Source organism: Cervus elaphus, chromosome 30 (assembly GCF_910594005.1).
Source record: "Cervus elaphus chromosome 30, mCerEla1.1, whole genome shotgun sequence".
NCBI lineage: Eukaryota > Metazoa > Chordata > Mammalia > Artiodactyla > Cervidae > Cervus > Cervus elaphus.
This window is the reverse complement of record NC_057844.1, coordinates 51963757-51987227: the sequence shown is the minus strand read 5'-3', so window position 1 is coordinate 51987227 and position 23471 is coordinate 51963757.

The following is a 23471-nucleotide window of genomic DNA, read 5'->3' as shown; positions in this document are numbered from 1 at the left end:
TCTTGAATAAATGTTCAAAAGCATGCCCTTAGGGCAATTTCCTGTTTTACTGGAAAATCTACTTTGCCAGTGTCTGATAAAATTGTATGAACAGTGGAAGCTTAATTCTCCAAGGCATGTTCTATGAAGCATTTGACAGCTTATCTGATGAAATCCACTCTCCTACCAGTTCAGAGACCATGAGCCCTCATGGAGGAAGCCCAGTATGAATGGCTCTTGTAGCCTCGGGGCTGATGTTATTAGTTCCTAAATGAACTGATTAGTGTTTCGTTGACTTAGTTCCCAGCATCTCATATGCCTGACATGCCAAAGATTTCCCATCTTGTATAATCAAACCACTGTTGGAAATTACTTGCTTGGGTATGGAAATCTTATTACATCTATTTAATATTTTGAGCCATCCAGGTGATTCAATAAATTTAGACAAAATTAAATAACAACTTACAAGAGATTGGATGAGGTGTCAGTCCAGACCCACAATTAAATGTTCCACTTCCTTAAGCTCTGGCAAGAATAAGTAAGAACAAGCATTCAGAGTGTCAAGTGGATGCCCCAGTGCCTCAGATCTGACACTAGGTAGTAGAAAAGAGTATGACACAGAAATTTGCCCTATTAATAAAATACTCCCCATTGCACAAGTCAAAAATACATCAACAACTCTTAAAATTCAAGTACACTTCCTTAAAATTTTCAACCACAGATCCAATGATCTATACCAAGCTGACTAGCCTATTCTGATCTTCAGTAATTCTGAGCTTATAATCATACACCTAACCAGTATCAGAGTCTTTGTACTCTAAGTAGTTGCCGAAATTCATGTATGTGTGTGTGGGCGTGCGTCTCCCACCCTCCTTGGATCAAGTGCTAATTAGTACTGATCAGCCTGGATAGAGAACAGTATTTATGACCTGATGTAAACCAAAGCGATCTAATGTATCTTTCAGGAAGCCATCCCAGCAACAAGCTGGACAACCAATAGCATCATTTTGGGATCTCCATAGAATTATTTTCGGGGTCCTCATGGAACTGTTTTTCACTTTGGTGTGCTGTCATAGGACTGGGCTGTGTTTAATCACTCAGTCGTGTTGCGATCTCATGGACTGAAGCCTGCCAGGCAACTCTGTCCATGGGGATTCTCCAGGCAAGAATACTGGAGTTGATTACCACACCCTCCTCCAAGGGAACTCCCAACCAGGGATCAAATCCAAGTCTCCCATATTGCAGGCAGATTGTTTACCGACTGAGCCACCAGGGAGACAAACATGAGAATTTTGGGTTTATTTCCCATATAGATGCTGGAGAAGGGAATGGCAATCCACTCCAGTGTTCCTGCCTGGAGAATTACATGCACAGAGGAGCCTGGCAGGCTACAGTCCACTGAGTCACAAAGAGTCAGACAAGACTGAGAGACTAACGTAAGCACACCATATAGATGCAACAGAAAAAGTTATTTCTCATGCTGTATAGCACCTTTTAAGAGAAAAGCCAAGGATACTTTTCTGGGGTTTCAAAATTGCTCTACTTTAGAATAATTGGTTAATTTTTGCCTTATGAACACTGTAAAGAATGTGGTGTTTTTTTTTCTCTTATAGACAATGTAAAACCAAAGTTGCAGCTCATTCAAGAATATGCACCAGTTTCTGATGAGCATTGCACGTATTTATCTGAGATTCATCCTACATTTTTTTATTGACCTACACTGTATTTGACCTGTGTTTTGTACTTCAAGGCCAAATTTGCCTGTTACTCCAGGTATCTCTTGACTTCCTACTTTCGCATTCCAGTCCCCTTTAATGAAAAAGATACCTTTCTTGGTTGTTATTTCTAGAAGGTCTTGTAGGTCTTCACAGAACTGTTCAACTTCAGCTTCTTCAGCATTACTGGTCAGGGCATAGACTTGGATTACAATGATATTGAATGATTTGCCTTGGAAATGAACAGAGATCATACTATTGTTTTTGAGATTGCATCAAAGTACTGCATTTTGGACTCTTTTGTTGACTATTATACTACTCCATTTCTTCTAAGAGATTCTTGCCCACAGTAGTAGATATAATGGTCATCTGAGTTAAATCCACCCATTCCAGTCCATTTTAGTTCACTTACTAAAATGTCAATGTTCACTCTTGCCGTCTCCTGTTGGACCACTTCTGATTTTCCTTGATTCAAGCAAACACCCTCTTCCAACAACATAAGAGAAGACTCTACACATGGACATCACCAGATGGTCAACACCAAAATCAGATTGATTATATTCTTTGCAGCCAAAGATGGAGAAGCTCTATACAGTCAGCAAAAACAAGACCAAGAGCTGACTGTGGCTCAGATCATGAACTCCATATTACCAAATTCAGACTTAAATTGAAGAAAGTAGGGAAAACCACTAGACCATTCAGATATGACCTAAATCAAATCCCTTACAATTACACAATGGAAGTGACAAATAGATTCAAGGATTAGATCTGAAAGACAGAGTGCCTGAAGAACGATGGACAGAGGTTCATGACATTGTATAGGAGACAGGGATCAAGACATCCCCAAGAAAAAGAAATGCAAAAAGGCAAAATGGCTGTCTGACGAGGCCTAACAAATAGCTGAGAAAAGAAGAGAAGCTAAAGGCAAAAGATAAAAGGAAAGATATACCCATCTGAATGCAGAGTTCCAAAGAACGGCAAGGAGAGATAAGAAAGCATTTCTCAGTGATCAATGCAAAGAAATAGAGGAAAACAATAGAATGGAAAAGACTAGAGATCTCTTCAAGAAAATTAGAGCTACCAAGAGAACATTTCATGCAAAGATGGGCACAATAAAGGGCAGAAATGGTATGGACCTAACAGAAGCAGAAGATATTAAGAAGAGGTGGCAAGAATACACAGAAGAACTAGACAAAAAAGATGTTCATGACCCAGATAACCATGATGGTGTGATCACTCACCAGAGCCAGACATCCTGGAATGTGAAGTCAAGTGGGTCTTAGGAAACAACACTTTGAACAAAGCTAGTGGAGGTGATGGAATTCCAGTTGAGCTATTTCAAATCCTAAAAGATGATGCTGTGATAGTGCTGCACTCAATATGCTAGCAAATCTGGAAAACTCAGCAGGGGCCACAGGACTGGAAAAGGTAACTTTTCATTCCAATCCCAGAGAAAGACAATGCCAAAGAATGTTCAAACTACCACACAATTGCACTCATCTCACAAGCTAGCAAAGTGATGTTCAAAATTCTCCAAGCCAGACTTCAACAGTACATGAGCTGTGAACTTCCAGATGTTCAAGCTGGATTTAGAAAAGACAGAGGAACCAGAGATTAAATTGCCAACATCCCCTGGATCATCGAAAAAGCAAGAGAGTTCCAGAAACACATCTATTTCTGCTTTATTGACTACGCCAAAGCCTTTGACTGTGTGGATCACAACAAACTGTGAAAATTTCCTAAAGAGATGGGAATACCATACCACCTGACCTGCCTCCTGAGAAATGGGTATGCAGGTCAAGAAGCAACAGCTAGAACTGGACATGGAACAACAGACTGGTTCCAAATCAGGAAAGGAGTACATCAAGGCTGTATATTGTCACCCTGCTTATTTAATTTGTATGCAGAGTACATCATACAAAACGCCAGGCTGGATGAAGCACAAGCTGGAATCAAGACTGCCAGGAGAAATATCAATAACCTCAGATATGCAGATGACACCACCCTTATGGCAGGAAGTGAAGAAGAACTAAAGAGCCTCTTGATGAAAGTGAAAGAGGAGAGTAAAAAAGTTGGCTTAAAGCTCAACATTTAGAAAACTAAGATCATGGCATCTAGTCCCATCACTTCATGGCAAGTAGATGGAGAAACAGTGGAAACAGTGAAACGCTTTATTTTCTTGGGTTCCAAAATCACTGCAGATAATGACTGTAGCCACGAAATTGAAAGATACTTGCTCCTTTGAAGGAAAGCTAAGACCAACTTAGACAGCATATTAAAAAGTAGAGACATTACTTTGCCAACAAAGATCCATCTCGTCAAAGCTATGGTTTTTCCAGTAGTCATGTATGGATGTGAGAGTTGGACTATAAAGAAAGCTGAGCACTAAAGAATCAATGCTTTTGAACTGTGGTGTTGGAGAAGACTCTTGAGAGTCTCTTGGACTGCAAGGAGATCCAACCAATCCATCCTAAAAGAAATCAGTCCTGAATATCCATTGGAAGGACTGATGTTGAAACTGAAACTCCAATACTTTGGCCATCTGATGTGAAGAACTGACTCACTGGAAAAGACCCTGATGCTGGGAAAGACTGAAGGCGGGAGGAGAAGGGGATGACAGAGGATTAGATGGTTGGATGGCATCACCAACACGATGGACATGAGTTTGAGTAAACTTCAGAAGTTGGTGATAGACAGGGAAGCCTGGAGTGCTGCAGTCCATGGGGTCACAAAGAGTTGGACACGACTAAACTACTGAACTGATCTGAACTGATGGTGGATTTACAGTGTTATGCTAGTTTCTGGTGTACAGCATAACATTTTTATGGATCATTCAGTCCATTAAAGGTTATTAAAGAATAATCACTATATTTCCCTGTGCTGTACAATATATCCTTATTGCTAATCTATTTTATACATAGTAATTCACATTTCTTAATCTCATACCCCTATCTTGCAACTCCCCCTTCTGTCTCCCCACTAGTAACCTCTAGTTTGTTATCTACATCAGTCTGTTTCTTCTTTGCTATATTAATTTATTTGTTGTAATTTTTAGATCCCATGAATAAATGATGTCATATAGTATTTGTCATCGTCCGGCCTATTTCACCAAGCATAATATTCTCTAGGTCTAACGATGTTGGCACAAATGGAAAAATTGCATTCATTTTATGGCTGAGTAATATTCCATTGTATATGTACATAAGACACATTCTTTAGCTGTTCATCTGATGATAGACATCTGGGTTGCTTCCATATTTTTGCTATTGTAAATAGTGCTGCTAAACGGTACTGGGAAAACTGGACAAATACATGAAGAATGAGATTATAACATTCCCTCACACCATATACAAAAATAAAGAGGATTGAATACTTAAATATAAGAGCTGAAACTATAGAACTCCTAGAGGAAAACATAGGCAGAACACTCTTTGACATAAATCATAGCAATATTTTTCTGGATCTGTCTCTTAAGGCAAGACCAAAAATAAGCAAATAAGACTCATTCAAATTAAAAGTTCTTGCACAGCAAAGGAAACCATTAACAAAACAAAAATACAACCTACTGAATGGGAAAATATTCACAAATGATATGAGCAGCAAGAGGTTAGTATTCTAAAATATATAAACAGCTTATACAACTCAATATCATGAAAACAACCCAATCATAAAGTAATTAGCCTCCAACTAATAAAAATAAATGAAAAAAAAGAAAAGAAAAAGAAGAAAAACACTATCATTTACTAAAACATTGAAATGTCAGAATTAAATTAAATCATAATTTACAGTTCAAAAAAAAATGGGCAAAAGACTTGAACAGGCATTTTTTCAAAGACATACCGATGGTTAACAGGCACTTACAAAGATGTTTAATATTGCTAATTATTAGAAAAATGCAAATCAAAGCAACAATGAGATATTACTTCATGCCTGTCAGAATGGCTAGCATGAAAAAGCTTGCAGATAACAAATGTGGTGAGAATGAGGATAAAAGGGAGCCCTTGTACACTGTCGATGGTAACGTAAATTGGTGCAGCCACTGTGAGAAAGAAAACAGAAGTTCCTCAAAAAACTAAAAATAAAATATATGATCCAGGAATTCCACTCCTGGGTATAATGCCCGAAAAAAATTAAAACACTATTTCAAAAAGATAACATGCACCCCAATGTACATCTTACATTTTAAATCTCATCTACTCTTGGGATGTTTATCTTCTTGCACTGATTTGATCACAAACATCATCTAGATTCAGAGTGTGTATTCTAGTCACTTGAAATTTCACTAGTTTATCAAGGTATAAATAAATGAGTCAATGTCCTAGGGTTAAGCACATTCGTTACTCACATTTCAAGGTGATTCTTGTGATTGTGTGACAAGGCTAAAAATGGGAACAAAGATAGAGCTATTGATAATCATGAAAATCTGACAAATTCAGTAACAAAACATTCCATTTGCTGGCTCTGCAATATCAAGCTAATTACTTAATTTCCCCAACTCTCAATTCTTATTAATGAGAAAGGTAATATTTCATACAGTTGTTACAAACTATTATTCATTATCGAATCATGAGATCATTTATTCAACCAGTAGAGTAGGTTGTGTACATACTACAAAGCGCTCTGCATACTTAGGAACAGAGCAGAAAACCAGACATGCAGGCTCCTTCTCTTCGGCAGTGTATATTCTTATGAGGGGAGATGGAAAATAAGAATATAAGCCAATAAACAAGATCGTTCCAATAGAGTAACTGTGGTGAATGCTGTGACAGAGAAGTTGGTCATAGGAGTCTCCTTAAGAAAGTGACACTGAGCTGAGACCCAAGTGATGAGCAGCATCAGTTATACAAGGCAGAGGGAGGAGCATTTCAAAGCAGTTTAGGCAAAAGCATCAGCAGATTTAAAGGCAATGAGATAGAAACTCACTTGTTTACATCAAAGAAAAGGAAGACGGTCACCATGCTGATTATGGTGGGCGAGAACAGAAGGATTGAGAATAAAAAACACATACAACATCTTCTCTGTACTTGGCATACAGTCAGTCTTCTTGTGTGCTAGATGTCAATTATGTGTTTCAATATGTTTAAGCATAGACTGGAAAGCAAAGATTGCTTGAAGTTATTTTTGCCACTCTCAGGAGTAAAACAAACAACAAAAAATACTTCATCTAGTTCTGCCATGAGCCAAGACATAAAGCAGAAAGTAAGAAAGATGATGGGTAGAGTGGGACAACGTTAGTTCCCTGAAGAGGCACCCAGGATTTGTCTTCTGAGCATGGGCATAAAGCAAGAGCTGTGTAAAGGTGTCTAAAATGTCATCATCACACCCCCAGGGTCCTCACAAAGTCCTGGCTCTTGATGAGGGTACAAAACAAGGACTCAGAGCTAACGTGGGTTTGTCCTCAGCCCCTCTCCTCCAGTAGCAGATACCCCAGAATGGAGCCTCCATTTTGTCTCTAGAAAAGGTAAATAAAAAAACCATAATAGAGCCTCTGCTTTTCAGGTGCTTGGTAACTACTAAGACAAGATTATTTTGTTGTTGTTCAGTTGTTAAGTCATGTCTAACTCTTGGCGACCCCATGGATTGCAGCATGCCAGGCTTCCCTGTCCTTCACTATCTCCTGGAGTTTGCTGAGATTCATGTCCATTGAGTCGGTGATGCTATCTAACCATCTCATCCTCTGTCACCCCCTTCTCCTCCTGCCTTCAATCTTTCCCAGCACTAGGGTCCTTTCCAATGAGTTAGCTCTTCTTATCAGGTGGCCAAAGTACTACGCACACACTCTGCACACAAGACCGTGCACACACATAAAAAGAGAAATGACTATGGTGCAATAGGAGCAATTACTACTCTTGCAAAAACTGACTGATAATATGCAGCATATGCCGTGTTTTACCAACACTCCATCTTTGAGGGTTTATGTGAAATACCCTGGAAATTTTCATATAAAATCATCCTTTAGAGAAACAATAGCTCTTTATTACATGAGTTAACACAATTGTATAGGAATTTTGGGAAAACATGAAGCCTTTTGATCATTTTAAACGTGTGACACTATAGCCAGCATCCTGAATAGCCTTAAACTCTCCTATGGTTTGTATTGCTAAAGAGAGAAGTCCAGTAGCCAAACTCATAGAGCTGAATTATCTTCAGCATCTAGAATCAGGTAGAATTCTTTCTACCATTTTTTCTTTCCCTTTTTTTTTTTTTTTTGCTTGCCCAGTCACTAAATTGTGTCCAACTCTTTGCAACCCAATGGACTGTAGCCCCCCAGGCTCCTCCATTCATAGGATTTCCCAGGCAAGAATACTGGAGTGGATTGCCATTTCCTTCTCCAGGAGAACTTCCCAGACCAGGGATCAAACCCGTGTCTCATGCTTGGCAGGCAGATTCTTTACCACTGAGCCAACAGGGAAGTCCCACCATTGACAGGATGGGCTTTCACAATGGTGAACATGTTCCATGTAAGAAAACTTCTGATCTCAACCCAGAGAAACAAAACAACTACTGAAGTGTCACTGCTCAAATGCAGTTCTGCAGGAGCTTGTATCTCCCCAAGGGCCCCAGGAACTTCACAGTAGAGAACATTCCAAACTCTGTGCCCTCCATAGTGTCTTGGGGACCAAAGAAGCTGGTGTTTAGTTGAATCTGATGCCCTGCAACTGAGCACTTTTCATCAACCATCACACTTCACAATCTCATGAGAAAAGATAGTAGGATCCCCCTTAATTCCTAAAGTAGATAACAAATGTAGAAGGAAGGATCTTATTTAATTCCCACTCTGGGGAAAATTTATAGATAAGATAACAAGTGGTAGAAACACGACAAAAAAACAAAAAAAAACAGAAGGTCTGATGTGACTTCCTGATATCTATGTGAGTTTTTATGAGATAAGAACCATCTGGCAGTTGTCTGCAGTTGGGGTTGGAATTTTGGTCTTGTTCCTCTGTTGCTGTTATTGTAGTTCATTTTATGTAGAAAAACAGCAGCAAGAGTGGCCTTTGAGATTTTACTTTTAACCTTTTCTTCTAAGATTTTAGAACTTTCACATGGTGGACATAAAGCTGATTTATGGGGTTCTTAAAACCGTCATAGGCTTGGGGCTTTCAAGTCTTTCCCGGACGGTAAAGAATCTGCCTGCAATGCAGGAGACCCAGGTTCAATCCCCAAGTTGGGAAGATCCCCTGGAGAAGGGCGTGGCAACCCACTCCAGTATTCTTGCCTGGAGAATTCCATGGACAGAGGAGTCTGGAGGACTACAGTTCATGGACTCGCAAAAGAGTCAGACACAACTGAGTGACTTTTACTCTCTGAAAACAGTCAAGTCTCTGTAGATTAGAATTCTGTAGCAAGTTGGGTGAATTTGCTTTTGTTATTTAAAACTATTGATACTTCCTTAAAAAGAAAACCAAAACTAGCCTTAAAACATTTCCTGTAACCCAGTGATTCACCTAGAACAGCAAATACACTCATCTGGCTCTTTTATAAGATGTTGGGATGCTAACACTGCAAGTTCAAGTTCATAAAAGGCTGCAACTTTCCTAAAATGCAAAATATTTCCTTCAGTTATTGGTTGTGGGAATTTTCTCAAGGTTATTTTTTCCAAACATACAATTCATTTTGTAAAGATGAATCTTTCTAACAGGACTTGATTGAAATCATGAGACCCACATTTGATACTCTGCTTCTCAACCCACCTTGAGCTTCAAGATTCAGTACTGTTGATGGGCTTCTGTGGTTTATGTAACAGATGCTTCTTTGTGAAGCATAAGTGAAAACTGAAATGTGGGTAGCAAGGCTTTTCAGAGTTCACACGGATCTCCCATCCCCATCTGTTCTTAGCCAAGAACCTCCACACTGGCTCTGAGTACATGTTTCTAGAAGTTCATATTTACTCCATTTAAAAACAACTCAGAGCAGTTACACCTCAACTTACATCATCTGGTTTTCAAGCAGCCTTCTCAGTGTCAGCTCAAAATGTCCCCCACAGTCTAAACCAAAAGTTCACTGTACAAACTTGGGCAAGATTCCTAATATAAATCACAGGTGCTTGTCAAGTTCATGTAAGCACTTGAAGGCTCCCCAAGGACATAGGCACAGAAAATCTGACTACCTACAAGAGACAGAGAAAGCCCAGCTCGGGTCAGTGTAGGGGTCCCCTTTCCTCCTGCACCTCTCAATGAGTCCAGAGCAAAGCCTGCCTCACCTTCCTCTTTGTGAGCAGCAATGGAGGTGACAGACACAACTTAGGCAAAAACCAGGGCTGCAACCTTGTTGCAGGGACGTCTTGGAGCACATCTTGTCTCTGTAGGCTCATTCACCTCCACGAAATAAACAAAAGAGGCAGCGGAACTCACAACTCTTGGGAGAGTAATCCCTTCCAGGACTCAGCTTTCTGAAATGTCATCATTTGTCACTCAGCACAAAAGTCTTCTACATCCCAAGCAATGACTATGCAGGAACAGTCCTACACAGGAGGACCAGGACTGGCTGCCAGAAAGCATCATAGAGCCAGGGAGGGAGGACTATCGGAGTTAAGGGACAGCCTGGTGAATCATGCAAAGAGGGCAGGAATTCTGCAGCTCCATGAGCTGTTGAGGACTCAGATTCCCCAACTAAGAAGATATTTCACGGAAAGAGGAAAAGTCTGGGGAAAAGGGAGGAGTCTGAAAGGGATCACAGGTAAGATCCATAGAAGTTTCCACGGAGGTCCTCTATCATGTTATGTGAAACACAAGAACAGGAATGAGTCCTCTCTGTCCTCAGCCACAGAAGAGCCTGAGGAGAGTCAGGGAATCACCTGGTGGGAATTCCTAGAGAAAACACCTGATGCAGCCATCACTGGTGTCAACCACGTCTTTACAAATTAAGATGTCCCCTCCCCCCACACACACATTTGTTGTTCAGTCACTAAGTCCTGTCTGACTCTTTGTGACCCCATGGACTGCGGCATACCAGGCTCCCCTGTCCTTCACTAACTCCTGGTGTTTGCTCAAACTCATGTCCACTGAGTCAATGATGCCATCTAACCATTTTATCCTTTGTCTCCCCATCCTCCTCCTGCCCTCAATCTTTCCCAGCATCTTCACATCATCTGCAAAATCAGAAAACCAAGGGAAGTAGACAGAAGAAAGTAGAAATGTACAGAAAACTTAGGAGAATGTTGAGAGAGATGAGAGATGGAGCAAGGTGAGAGGGAGAGGCATTGAGGTTGGGGACAGGGCACAGAGATGGCGTCTCTTTTTTATTGGAGTCTAGTTGATTTACGATGTTGTGTTTCCGCTGTACAGTAAAGTAGCTCAGTTATACATATATGTTCTTTTCCATTATGGTTTATCACAGGATATGGAATCTATTTCTCTGTGCTACACAGTAGGATCTCATTGTTTATCCAGACGTTGCTTCTCTTTAAAAAGAAAACAACAGGATAGCTTCTTCCAGGGAAAGTGTTCTAAGTATGGGGACTACTAACTTTATGCACACTTGGATGAAGCTGACATTTTTAATTGAACTATTTTTATTTCTCCAGAATAAGAGAAATCCAAGGAGATAGAAGCCCCTCTTTTGGCATGAGCTTCAGCACACAGTGACACAGGTGGTGTTTGAGTGACTTTTCTAAAACTTTTTAGAGAGGGAAGGTAAGGGACTGTGCTCCTGGTCCCTTAACATATATTATTCCAGTAAATTCTAGTAGCAATTTCTTGACATTGCCAATATTATTCCTACTATGTACAAAGAAATAAAAACTCAAGGGGTTGACTGAGTGAAGTTTGGACAGAAGGAAATCAAGGATTTGAACTGACTATTTGACCCTGGAAATTATGTGCAATCACTTTATCCCACACTGCCTGTGAGCCTGAGCACCTATCAGTGAAGAACCCACCTCCTGTACTCATTTATTTTATGAACTCGAAGTTTCATGCAACTTCACAAAGACCTTGAACTCTGGCAACCTCAGCTATTTTAATCTTAACATTAATGCATTACGGGTTTGTGATGGACAGGGAGGCCTGGCATGCTGCAATTCATGGGGTCGCAAAGAGTCGGACACGACTGAGCGACTGAACTGAACTGAGCTGAAACAAAAATAATACTGCTTTATTTTTTAATTCAAAGTATTTCTTAAAGTGAAAGTCACTCTGTCATGTCCAACTCTTTGATACAGTCCATGGAATTCTCCAGGCCAGAATACTGGTGTGGGTGGCCTTTCCCTTCTCCAGGGGATCTTCCCAACCTAGGGATCGAACCCAGATCTCCTGCATTGCAGGCAGATTCTTAACCAGCTGAGCCACAAGGGAAGGCCAAGAACACTGGAGTGGGTAGCCTATCCCTTCTCCAGCGGATCTTCATGACCCAGGAATTGAACTGAGGTCTCCTGCATTGCAAGTGGATTCTTTACCAACTGAGCTATCAGGGAAGACCAAGCCAGCTGCTAAACTGCTAAATAATATCAATTTGCTAAATTCCACCCCACTGCTGCACATCAGTGACTCTTGTCAAGGTGACCAGTGGCTCTCTCCTGCCAAATCCAGTTGTCCAGACAGTCCTCACCTCACATGACCTGATTGATAGGATTTGACACTGTTATTTCCTCCATTTGAAAGTCTTCAGTAACTTTGTTTCCAGAAAATTGCACAGTCTGGTTTTCCTTCTGCCTCAACTAATCCCCTCCACAACCTCTTGTGCAGGCAGTTTCTCCTCTTCTTCCCCCTTTTTTAGCCACATCAGCTCTCTAATTTATTTTACCTGCTCTCTCAGTTGCAAATACCATCTGGATATCCCAGACACAAACTCCATCATAAGCTTCAGATTTACATTTTGAATTGCCTAGACATCTTCCAATAAATGTCTAACAGGCAGCTCAGATTCCATGTATCCAAAAAAGAAACAAAAAACAAAACCCTTGCTTTCCCCCCAGTCATGATACTTTCTCAATCTTTCCACTTTTAGTAAATGGAGCCTTCACTAATCCATTTGCTTCAGCTAAAACTGCAGGAGTCATCCTTAAATTCATTGACATCTTACACAGTATATCAAATCCAATAGTAATACTTTTGATGTAATCTTTAAAAAAAAACTCTGAAACAGCTAAGAGAGGAGAATTTAAATGTTCTCACCTGAAACAAAACAAAATCCAGTAAAAATGTGAATTGATGAATGCATCAATACTAATTAACTCTTTGAGGGGAATATTTTCACAGTGTATACAAATATAAAGTCAGCACATTGCACATTCTTAAATCTTGCAATTTCATTAATCATATCTCAGTGAAAAAAATTATAAAACAAAATAATAAATTTCAGGGTTAAAATTCTAGAATCCAGACACTTCTTCACAATCTACTGCTATTTTCCTAATCCCAGATTCCATCGTCTCTCACCTATACATTTCCCAAGTGGCACTAGCGGTAATGAACCCACCTGCCAACAGAGGAGACATAAGAGATGCAGGTTTGATCCCTGGATCAGAAAGATCCCCTGGAGAAGGGCATGACAACCCACTCCAGTATTCTTGCCGGGAGAATCCCATGGACAGAGGAGCCTGGCAGGCTACACTCCATAGAGTCACAAAGAGTCAGACACGACTGGAGTGACTTAGCCTACATGCACACTCACCTATACAATTGCAGTAACCACCACCACCCCAGCCCCCAAGCCTAGTTTCTTCTCTTACACTTTGAAAATACATTCCCAACACACTCAGAATAAAATCCAGCTTTTCATCTACAAGTTTTTACATGACCTGGTCCTGCCAGTCTCTACAATCACATAGTCCATTCTTCCCTCACTCATTCTTTTCCACCCCCTTCTCTTGGTCCATCAAACACACAAACTTATTTCTACCTCAAGCCTTTGCATTCACTGTTTCCTCTGCCTAGAATGCTCTTTCTCCAAACCTCCTCATTCATCCATCCTCTCATTCCATTCACTTCTTTTAAAATGCTATCATGTTAAAGAGGCCTCCCTTACTACCCAATCAGAGCTCTTCCTCCATCTTTGCTCTGAAGTGTACACTGTATTTGGTTCCACTGGATGTCTTAACGCATAACATATTATTGTGTTTATTATTTGTCACCCAAGTTACTAATTCCATATGAGAAAAGACTTGCTGCATTTGTTCTAAGTGGTAATTATAGTGTATAGAACAGTGCACATACATGTTCAGTCATGACTGACTCTTTGCAACACCATGGGTTATATAGCCCACCAAGCCCATGGGATTGTTCTGGCAAGAATACTTGAGTGGGTTGCCAGTTCCTCCTCCAGGGGATCTTTCTGACCTAAGGATTGGACCCATGTCTGCTGCATCTCCTGCACTGCAGGCAGATTCTATACCCCTGAGCCGCGAGGAAGCCCCATATATAACAGTACCTAATACATATTAGGTCCTCAAAAAACACTTGTCAAGTGAATAAATGAATCAATGAGTTAGTATTGGGCAATATAGTAAGTGGAAGGAAATGGAGGGGAAAAAAATGTGCAGAAGAGGCCTGGGTCAAGTGACATTGGGCCTCAAAGGCCACGGGAAGGAGTTTGGGTTCTGTTCTAAATACAATAGAAAATCTACATTGGACCTTAAGGAGAGATGAGACATTATTTAAATAATGTTTTAAAAGATGACTGTCTGCTTTGTGGAGAATGACATGCATGATTTCATGCAATTTTTGAAAATTTATGTACAAACAACCAGATTTTGGTAAACTGAATAATAGTCTCAAGGCATCATAGTAATCCTTAGTCTCATAAGATAAAGAATCCATGGCTGTGGAACTACTGTTTATTTTATGGAAACAGATTTTCCTATTAAGGTGGAATAAGAACAGAAACAACTATGGATATGTAGTACATAGATGCAAAATATCTTAATTTAAAAGAAAAATAATCAAGATATTTCAAAATATCTTAATTTTATCCCCTACAACCTTATGGACCTATCTAGATCTTTTTTTATAGTCTGAACAAGGAGAAAATTTAATCTCACTGTTAGACTTTTAAAAGTTACTTTCACTTTAATCAGGCAAAAATAACATATGGATATAGAAGAAAAGGCATAATGTGAAGTAAATGAAGACAGGGAATTATAAGGCATAGAAAAATTTATCTTCACAAGTTGGACACTTTTAAGCTTATTTTATCTCATCAGAACAATATAGCTTCCCCCAAAATAAGAAAGGAGGCTTGCAACTGATTAATAAATTCAAAACAAACTTTGAACTACACAGAGGAAATATAAAATATTATACATCTTTGTTTTATGCTGGGGCAATGGGAAGCCATATTTTGTGATATTCCAGTCTCAAAAGTGGTTTAAACAGAAAGTATGTTTCATGCCTGCTCATGCAAACTTTTTCTTACCTGCAACATTCATGAAATAAACAGCCATTACTCTAAAGGGAATTCCCAGGATGGAAACTGAGGCAAAAACGTGCCTGAGCAGCATGGGAAATGCAGCCAATTAATAATAAAAAGAGGCCTCAAACTCAGGGTCCGAGTCTACCCTTGCACAATTCACATTTCCTTTTAAAATGTTTACATGTAGAGATGGATTCAATTAAGATAATGGAAGAAAGCAATTCTAAGCTCATGAGTCGTGCACACAGAAATGTGAAACAGATGAGAAGTTCGTTTACAATCGGTTTTATTTCCGAAGGGAAGGGTGACACCCCTCCCACAAAAAGGATGGCTGAGTTTGGGGCAGACTTCCTCAGTAAGAACTAACAAACCCCAACCAAAGACGACACATCCTTCTGTGAAAAAGCAAGGCAGTTGGGCAAATGTGGGTCACATGTGAGTTATCCATAGGAAATTGGCAGGCTGGCACACGATGGTGACAATGCCTCTGCACAGACACAAAGTGAGGCAGACAATGAGAATGAAATTTTTTTTAATTTATTTATTTTTAATTGGAGGGTAATTGCTTCACAATATTGTGTTGCTTCAGCCATACATTAACATGAATCATCCATAGGCATAGGTATGTCCCCTCCCTCCTGAATCTCCCTCCCACCCCTACCCCATCCATCGCCTCTAGATTGTCACAGAGCACCAGGTTAAAGAAAAAAGAAAATGGAAAATGAAAATCTGGTTCTTTTTGGAATTTTAGCTCCTCTTCTTAACTGAGGGCTTTCCAGGTGACTCAATGGTAAAGAATCCACCTGTCAATGCAGGAGACATTGGTTTGATCCCTGGGTCGGGAAGATCCCCTGGAGGAGGAAACGGCAGACCATTCCATTCTTCTTGCCTGGAAAAGCCCATGGACAGAAGAACCTGGCCAGGTACAGTCCATGGAGTCACAAAAGTGTCAGACACGACTGAGCGATTCATCATGCACATGGTCTTCTTAACTGAATACCAGTCCCCAAAGTTCAATGTTCTTGTATTGATGGCAAGCTCCTTGAAGACAAGAGATATGTCTTACTACTCTTCTTAATCTCTAATATCAACAACTCAGTGAATGTTGTGATGTGCTTGTGCGTAGCTGCTCAGCTGGGTTCAACTCTTTGCAACCCCATGGACTGTAGCCCACCAGGCTCCTCTGTCCACAGGATTTCCCAGGCAAGAATACTAGAGTGGATAGCTTATCCCTTTTTCAGGGGATCCTCCCCACCAGGGATAGAACTGGGGTCTCTTGCATGACAGGCAGATTCTTTACCAGTTGAGCTACCAGGGAATGTAAAATAATAATTGGAGAGAAGCAGAGGAGACAGAAGCAAAAGAAAGTGGAGAAAAATAATGTGTTATTTTCAGAAGGCTCTGAGCTTGCAACAAGAAGTATTAATAAAGAAGCAAAAACCAGGGCTTGCAGAATAAGGGACTATCTTCCTTTAAGTATTTAACTTTAATAGCTATGTCAAAGGTGATGCTAGAGGTAAAGAATGCTCCTGGCAAGGCAGGAGACATAACAGATGCAGGTTCGATTCCTGGATCGGGAAGGCCCCCCCGCCCTGGAGAAGGAAACGGCAATCCACTCCCATATTCTTGCCTGGAGAATCCCATGGACAGAGGAGCGTGGGGTGCTATAGTCCATGGGGTCACAAAAGGTCATATACCCCTGAAGGGACTTAGCACACACGCATGCACGCTGTGTCAAAACCACTCTTTTAGTGTTAGTAGAGAGCACTGTCTAAATCCAAGTACACATTCCAAATGCAGCTTTACAAATTGGCTCAGGATCATAATTCCTTCTGGATCTCAACAAAACTGAGATTGTGGTGGGGGATGGGAAAAGGACCTCCCCACACCCCTCATTCCACAGGCAAAACTTCCCAGGATCTCTTCCAATGCCCTGGCTTCTCCTTTTGCTGGCTTCCCTCTCCACCAGTTCTACAAGGTGGACAGAGGGGAGCTATCATCACCACCTCTGGAAGCTTGTCACTCACTCCAAAGATGCTTCACATACTAAAAATAAAATGACCAGAAGGAACCTTTGATCCCTATAAGAAAAAGCCAACCCCTTTTACTGAACCTATTAATGTACACAGCTGACTCTCAGAGCTGCTGTTTGCAAGCAGGATTTGACACTGTAAGCTTCCAGAAGGTAGCATTCTCCTGGTTTCTGCTTTTAAAGTACACATCAGTGTCTCTTCCACAGTGTGTCTTGATACTTCTGATGGTAATGATCACTCTGAGTGCTTTGGTTAAGCTAGATAATAATTCTATCCAAGGAAGCATTACTCGTGTCTGAAGAGACCATACTGATCAAAAGATTCTAAAAGTAGGAATCTGGTTCAGCAGGTGAGCCTGGCAGATACTGCAAGTCCAGGCTGGCATGGTTCAAAATATACAACCAGTTAGTATATGAGGAAGAAGGGTAGATCCACACAAGACACCAGAAATGAGTCCTATGAAAATAAAGGAAGGCAATGATCTGGGCTGACAGGCTCAAGCAGGGATTTTCAGCTAAAGGAATCGGATTAAACAAATGTGCTTATCTCTAGCTCCCTCTCAGCCCTAAAATCCGGAATGAAGGATAAAAATGATACTAATTAATAAAAACAAAAAGCATTATAGATGGGATAATAGGAAACAATATATATCAATATCATTTTGGAAGATGGAAATTCCAAGGACTAATTATAATTGATTTAACGGGGCCAAAAACTGAAGTCAGTTCTCAAAAGGATGTGAGAGGGGGCTGATTGAACAGAATTCATTCAGATCTTTGTAAGAAACAGACTTCCAAGTCCACTCCCTGGCTTTCACAGCTGGGTGACCAACACAGACATGAGGCAGATTAATTCTCTCTGAAACTGGACCAGAAAGGCTCTGCCAGAAGAGGGGCTGAGGGAGGTCAAGAGTGAAGCACCTCACTTAAAACAGCGGATTGTATTACATTTTGCATATTGGATAATGTCTTGCTGTGTGAGTGAACAAACATTCCCAGGTCTGGAACTGCAACCAGAAGCTAGGGCTGGGGAGAATCATTTATGAAGACCAGTAGGTATAAATTATCGTATGGGCAGAGGGCTCTGTCTCCCTGGGGATCTTATAATGAAGGCACCTCATTTTTCTTAGTCAATAATAAAATGAGAAAAAACAAAATGCAATAGCCAAAACTTTTTGGCAAGCAACTGTTTTTATAAACACTTTACTATGGAAAATTTCAAACATATACATAAGTAGAGGAAATGGTGTAACGAACCCATTACCCACATTCAACAACTATGAATCTCAGCAATTATTAATTTATTTTCTATTGTATTTCTTATTTACTCCCTTCCTTCCCTGGCACTTCCTTCTTTCTCTTATCATTTTGAAGTAAATCACACACATCATGTCATTTCATCCACAAAGAGTTCAGTATTTATATCTGAAAATATAAATATTATAAAACTTCATAGATTTAGAACTAGAATATAGGTATGCACATTGATCAAGGATCATTTTGATTGGTCGAGTTTTCTATATTCAGTTCTTTTAAATTAAAAAATAAGAAGACTAGACTTCCCTGCTAGTCTGTTGGTTAAGAATCCGCCTGCCGGTGTAAGGGACGTGAGTTCAATCCCTAGTCCGGGAGGATCCCAGGGTAACTAAGCCACTGCACCACAACTGCTGAGCTTGTACTCTGGGGTCTGGGAGCTGCAACAAGAGAAACTATAGCAATGAGAAGCCCACACACCTCAAGGAAAAGTAGCCTCTGCTCACCGCAACTAGAGAAGGCCCGCAGGCAGCAAAGAAGACCCCATGCAACCAAAAATGAATAAATCTTCAAAAATAAATAAATAAATAAGAAGAAGGTAGATTATGCCAGGACATAATAGCATAAAAGCCAGTTAGAGCTATCATCAAAATGCCCTTAATTAGCCAGTGCAATATTTAAGTGATTTCTGAAAAGTGAGGCACTGCTTGGAGGTAAAGTGTAAATGAGTTACCCAGAATGATCTGGAATCAATCAGCTTCAAAGAAGTAGACATTTATGATTGTGTGGATGGTAGTGTTTTATAAAATCTGCTACTTACTACGGTGACTTGGGGTTGTGTGAGCGCAGCTGAGCCAGGAACATTTTCCCCTGAATGAGTTGAGCTGGAATTGGCTGAAAGAGAAACGCATTCAAGACTTAGAAGGTGAAAGGGGAGCGGCAGCCATGTTTACGCCGGGAAGACTGGTTGCGCGTCAAGCGCCATTGTGGCTCACATCATGCACATTGTCACAGATGCGCTGGCTCCCCTTGGCGGTGTGGGGCCACGTCCGGCCTCAGTTCTTTCAGCTCCTCTCAGATCTTATCCTTCAGCTCCCACACGGCAAAGAGCATCGGTTCTTTTGCAGTTATCCACGCCATCAAAGTAGAAAGCATGGAAGCAGTCGAAGAAGACCACCCTGAGTTCCAGCGAGAGACCGACACAAGTCCCCGCCAACCTTCACTAGGTTTCACTTGGTCCTTCACCTTCCACACTTCATGCCCTTCATCCCTCCGGCTTCTCCCAGCTGACCCAGGCCCAGTACCCGCCATGAAGGCAGCGTATTTACATAACGACTTAACAAGTTCCCACAATTACACAAAGTCAAATCGCTATTATACATCTTTTTTTATCACTCAGTATGGTTCTGCTTCTCTGATCAAATTCTTGCTGATACACCTGCATGAGATCGATTAAAAATGTATGGTTTAAACACATTTGAGGAATTGCTATTGGCTTCCATTTTGTATCTGGGCTCTTTTAAGATAGCACATTTCTCAAAATCAATAAGACATGATGTCTCTGAAATGCACATGTAATCTTAATTGGCACAATATGTTAAACTTTCCACAGCCTGCTCAACTTCCATTATTTAATTTGATACATTTATGAGAATATGTAAGCATTTAGCAGAGGGGGTTTGGGGGCCTTCTTGTTAAGAATTGTGGGCAGGCTTTAATGGGGTGAAAGTCAAAGGAGCTACTGTTAGCACTTTAGAAATAGAGATGTTCAGCTGAGAGAAACTGATGTTCCTATTTGTCTACAGGGATGAGGTCAATCTTGACTTCAAAGTCAGTTTAGAGGTTTCTAGAAGGTTTTTGTGAAATATGGGGCCTGGCTGAGAGGATGCACATGAGAATTTCATGAAAATGAAACACTGGAAGAAGATAAGTGATGCAAGAAGCAAAGAAAACTACCCCATTGCTTCATTTGTTGCTTTAATCCTTTGCCCAAAAATATTTACTAAGAACAGAATACTGTTCTCTGAATATAAGGTAGGAAACCGGACAAATGACGTTCTGCCTACATGGAATTTATTCTTGTTGAATGTGGACATAAATGAATAAATGGATGAATGATTTAAAAAAAGAAAAAAGCAAGCAAAGAAAATGGCATAAACAATACAACATAAATCCATACAGTGATAAGTGCCATGAAGACAGTAAAATAGGGTAACTGGGGAAGAAAGTAAGAAGCAGGAAGAGTATCTATCTTGTTAGGGTGGTCAAGGAAGACTTCTCTGAGGAGCTGACATTTGTGCTAAGACAAGGTGATCATATTGAGGCGATCACACAAAGATCTTGGGGAAGAGCATTCCCGGCGGGGAAACCAGCACCCACAAAGGCTCTAAGGTTGAAATGAGCAGAGAAGATGGACGTGCCTAAAGCATGAGAGGAGGGGGGTGAAGATTTGCAGGGACTTGTGAGTCTTATTTCTCTGGGAAACCATAAGAAATTTGAATCAGGGGAGAAATCTCATTGATTTATATGCTGAAGAATCTGTCTGGCTAGAGGGATGAGAGTAAGAAGAGGAAGACCAGGAACAAAACCAGCCATCTTCTTGAATGCACTCTCTATGATGTGGTGACTCTTTAGAAAGGAATTATAAAGGACCAGATCCCAAAGGATCATTAGTTTTATCTTAAGGTTACCCAAACAAAAGCAAGGTAACAATCTGTGAGCATCCGTACCAACGAAGTAGTGAATGGCTGGTGTGCTGCAGTCCATGGAGTCACTAAGAGTCAAACACAACTTGGTGATGGAACAACAGTGAGTGGCAGCTTGGTCAACCCACCGCCATGTAATATCATGTAGCAATTCGGTACCAATACTAAGTTTTGCTTAACTGACTCAGTAGGGTTAAGTGGACATTCCCCAATTCGGAGACTGGGGACCCTGATGAGAGCCTCCGAAGCCTGGAGTGGTATTGCAATCACAATCTCCACTGAGCATAGGAGTCATGGCTAGAGGGAATTACTCATCTCTGATCACTGTCTAGTTAGAGGGTTCAGACCTCACGCCAACTCTTCTGACCTGAAAGGGGTGAAAAGGCTGTTAGGAATTCAACATGAAGAACTAGGCTTATAGGCAAGATGCTTAATCACTTGAGAAACATCTCAGTTGTGACTTATTTATCTCCTAAGTGACTTTGTTCTGTTGCCCTGTTTATTTCAAATATTTGAAGCTCGAATTTTACTGCTCAGGAAGACTGCAGGCATAATCCTTATGTTCTTACTTGCAAAGCATGCTCAGGCCTCCAAATGGGCTGTCAGAGGAAGGCAACAAGCGTGGATCTGCATGGAATGTGCCAGAGAGGCTAAGCTAGTTCTGAGGCTAAGAACAGCCAGCAGCCCAAAGCATGGTGTCTGAGTTCAAGCAGAGATGTGGTTGTGATCCAGGCTCTTTAACTGAGAAGAGGTCTGAGTCTGTGAATTATTAAAATAAGGCATAGGTTTGGGGCTTCCCAGGTGGTACTAGTGGTAAAGAACCCTCCTGCCAATGCAGGAGATGTAAGAGATATGGGTTCAATCTCTGGATCGGGAAGATCCCCTGGTGGAGGGCATGGCAACCCACTCCAGTATTCTTGCCTGGAAAATCCCATGGACAAAGGAGCCTGGCAGGCTTCAGTCCATGGGGTCACAAAGAGTTGGACATGACTGAAGCAACTTAGCATGTGCACGCACAAGGCATTGATTCAGATCCCCTTGTGGAGACATCAGGATCCTGGAAAATTTTGAGTGAGGAAGGAAGAAAACCATTTTTGTAGGTATCAGGGCAGGTAAGGGTTAAAACATAGTTGCAACCTTAACTCAGTAGCTTCTGGCTGGGTTGCAACCCTAACTCAGTAGCTCATCCCAATGAGACCATAAACAGGAAAACTGAGCCCCAGGCAGAACAAATCCTAGAATTACTCCAGAAATTGCTCGTGGAGCTGAGGCCAAGCTGGTCTGTACGCTGACCAAGTACCAAGCAAGACTGAGCTTCCAGCTCTAATTCTGTACCTCCTGCAGCCAAGGAAGATAAGCGGAGGTGTGCTGGGGAGCCGCGTTGCAGGCAGGTAGATTAATCCTGGCTTTCATAGAAAGTATCCCTTTTTTGTTCCTTATTGAACATCTCCCTTTACTTTTTCTGTGCTAACACTTTTGCCTGCTCACCATAACATGCTTTGCACAGAATAGGTTTATAAGATGCTAGGATTTTAGGTAATGGGATATCAAGTACTAATTAAAATGTTGACTTCTGATTGTTGAGATGAGACATTAGGTTTTAGCCACTTCTGTTAGGCCCTACTGTGCTTCCGGTTGGCATTAGTGGTAAAGAACCCGCCTGCCGATGCAGGAGACGTAAGAGACATAGGTTGGATCCCTGAATTGGGAAAATTCCCTGGAGGAGGACATGGCAACCCACTCCAGTATCCTTGCTGGGAGAATTCCAAGGACAGAAGAGCCTGGTGGGCTACAGTGCATGGGGTCACAAAGAGTCAGGCAGGACTGAGTTCACACACACACCCATTAGGCTCCGCTAAACTTCTGGGAAGAACTGTGATGGAAAAACAGTTTATGTTTTTGGGCAAAGCTTTTGCTTTGAACCTTATACTGTCTACTTCTACTGCACAAATCTGGGGGTGGCAAACGTTTTCTGTAAAAGGCCACCTGGGAAACATTTTAGGCTTTGCAGGCCGTGTGGTCTGTTTCGCAACTACTTGACGCAGCTACAGACAATATGTAAACAAATGAACATGACTGTGATCCATTAAAACTTTATTTACAAAATCAGGTAGTGGGTTGGATTTGGTCCATGAGCTGTAATTTCCAACCCCTGGTCTATATCATCACTCGTCAAACATTTCTGATCACACATCATGTGCATTTATATAAACAGACACAGGCATACATACATACACACATACATATATATGTAAAAATAATGTACATAATATAGTATTTAGATTATAACAAGCACAGAAAGTAGTCACTTTAAAAACCCGAGATGAAAGTGTAAATGAAGGGTCTAATATTTTCTTCCCATCCTTTCAAGCTGATCAGCCTGTGTTACTGGGGGACACACACCAAGCTGTCACCTCTGTAAACACAGTGTAAGCA